General features: G+C 38.4%; 1 protein-coding gene across 1 annotated transcript in view; it reads right to left on the bottom strand.

Moving 5' to 3' along the window:
• The window catches only part of LOC109536426 (probable nuclear hormone receptor HR3), a gene marked incomplete in the record, with an annotated part of 15,983 nt that extends 14,380 nt beyond the window's left edge, over positions 1 to 1,603 (bottom strand). Inside the window, 1 exon segment of the mRNA XM_048667397.1 lies at positions 1 to 1,603.
• Positions 1,604 to 2,804: the final 1,201 nt, after the last annotated feature.

The following is a 2,804-nucleotide window of genomic DNA, read 5'->3' as shown; positions in this document are numbered from 1 at the left end:
TTTTCTTGACGTTTCGCAAGCACGAGTGGCCTGCATCTTCAGTGCGAACATGGAGAAAATTTCGTTTGCATCAAATATAATTTCGTTTCAAATTTCACTCTCATTAGCCATCATCAGATGATTAATGAGCGAATTTTTGTGCTAGAACCCAACAGAAACTGGGCGAATTTGAAGAGAAGGTAAAAAGCCGTCTAATTGAATTAAATCAAGTAAATGAACGCTATCGATTAGACCACAAGTTCAAAGTAAAAAAAATGATTGTTTTGCGGTTGTAAAGTGTATCGTTCAATGTTAATCATGATTAGACGCGGAAAATATTGAAAAACTGAGAGTTTTTTCTAATCTTGCTGATTATTTCTTGAATTAATGAGCCAGAAGTCTGACGCCACTAAATTGCTTTTGCAGTGATAAACCAAGAAGAACAGCGAAATATTGCTTGTAAAGTAGCTTGGTATGGTAAAAATAAAATAGTATACATAAAAAGGAAAGTGAAATAAACCCCCTAATGAAGTGAGAGAAAAATGCTGCATTAACTGGACGCAAAAATGAAAGTCAAAAATATTTGCAGGCAGAAAAAATGGCGAAACATACTAAAAAGGAAAAGAATGAGAATATAATCAGTATAAAGTATCAGTAATCAGTAAAAGTGAAGAACAATTCCGAATCCGACTCTGCTTTTTGGAGAATAGTTCCGTATGGAGGCGCGGTTCAAAAGGCATTGAACTCAAGGTTATTCACTTCCCGAATATCTGAAACGAGCCCACAAATCTGCTGGCATTATTCTGCTGGTGTCGATGGAAATCCTGATCCTTTAAAGGGAAATAAACCCGGCCGATTTGCTTCTTAATCAGCCTTAATTCTCTATTTTTACTCGTTTGGTGTGAATGGCCGATTACGCGGACTGATAACGCGGTTCACAATGATGTTTTTGTGTACAGATTTTTAGGTGCGATGCCAGTGGTTTTGTTCTAATTGTCGCCATCATCATGTAATGGAATTTGCGAAATGGAGCAAAAGTCGAATTAAAACCGAAATTGACCGCAAAGCCGGCGAAAATTTAGTTTAGCCAAAAATAATTTCAATTTCATATTTACGATGTAATGGGGGGTACGTTAGGAGTTAAGGCACATGATGAGTAAAAAATGAGGAAACTATAGTAATAAACTACTGAGGAAATAGGCAAAACACTTCCGCACTGAATTCATCCACAACAAAATCACTCTAGATCGAAAGGCACGGTGGTTCTTCCTTGGTGGTCGCTTCTACATAAAATATCACTGAAACAGCCCCCGAAGGGCCAACGGGATCACAGTTGCGCAATTTTCCGGTTTTCGCGAAAAACTCCCGATTTTTCTCACAAAACCCGCAGGATCGCGACCGTCACTGCTAGGGCTCTGCGGACGCTTTCGGACGGCGCTTTCCCACCGGCAGGCCGCATTTTTTTCGATATTTTTTTTCGGAAAGTGAGCCCTAGCAAATTGTCCATGTATCTGTGTAGTAATTCCAGAGAGCGGGATCAGAACCGACTGCGACAAGGTCGTCTCGTGCCGTCTCCGTCCGACTTACAGACGTTATACGGCCTGCTGGGACGAACTCGTAGCTTCAACGTCGCCCAGTGACGTAGCGGAGCCCCCACTCGGGACGCGGGTTCATTGACCTTTCCTGTAAACCCTATGACTACATCGCGCCGCGTTGCCATTCTTTGTTTTTTGTATCAAATCTTCGGGAAAAAGTCATCTTTCCTGATAGGAGCTAACTTCGTAATGTACTGATCAATTTCACTTCAACTGGTTTTAACTAGCATTTTTTCAATGGTGGTTTCCTGCTTTTTTCAACAGTTTTCGTCGTTTGTAGGTGTTTTACACGCTTTTTATCTACAGCGACAGAAGAATGGCACAAGTTTCTTGTAGAACAGGAACTCTCTTGTCCAGGTGCCAAAACATTGCTAAACTTGTCACGTCACTTCCGCACAAATCGTTACGTGCGCATGAAATTGACTTGAAAAAAAAAACATTTTTTCAAAGGGATTTTTGGGGAATTTTGCCAGTTGGAGTCTCAAAGCAAAATTTGCCAGTATACGGGGGCAAGCGATCTAAAATATCCTCAGGATGACCACCCTACCGGTTATACCGGAAGTAGCTACTCACTTGCTTAGTTTAAATGGGACACCCTGTATATTATTACATTTTAGAATTATTTTCCAAAGACTTACTTAATATAATTTTTATAGCATTTTGATGATACTGCTGATAGTAAGAGTGACTGCATTTAAAACATTTAATTGACAATATTCCGGAAGCTAAAACTTTTCGAATATACAACAAAAAAACTTTTTAATACCAAATAAGCTAAAGCTATCAAAAGTGGGGCCAATTGGGAAAAGTTGATTTTAGGCGGTTTTCACAATTTCATTTTGAAACTTATTGAACTGGGAGTCAGTCATTTTCACCAAGGAATGCAAATCAAATTAAATAACTTATGATTTTCCATAAAAAAATTAGAAATAATTTTAGGTCTGCAACCGTCGTTTTCAACACAAAATTTCAAATAAACTGCTCAACAAAATGAATGTTACACACCCAAATCTGTCCACATTTCGTTTCTATTTGAAGCGTTGTTTAGCCCGATTTGATTTTAGTTAGTCAATGTTTTGATAAAAATTTCGGGGGAGGGACGCAAGTAAAAAATGCAAAATTCGCAAAGTTCGGCATGCTCCTAAATGCACAAAAAGCGGTTTTTTGCATCTCAACTCCAAAAGTTTAAAAATATTATAATAACCAAATAGTTCGAAACAGTTTTTCAAT

Source organism: Dendroctonus ponderosae, unplaced genomic scaffold (genome assembly GCF_020466585.1).
Source record: "Dendroctonus ponderosae isolate FM_Combo_2020 unplaced genomic scaffold, Dpon_F_20191213v2 Dpon_F_20191213_6, whole genome shotgun sequence".
NCBI classification, from domain to species: domain Eukaryota; kingdom Metazoa; phylum Arthropoda; class Insecta; order Coleoptera; family Curculionidae; genus Dendroctonus; species Dendroctonus ponderosae.
The sequence above is the reverse complement of the archived record's forward strand: the minus strand, read 5'-3'. Positions and strand labels throughout refer to the sequence as shown.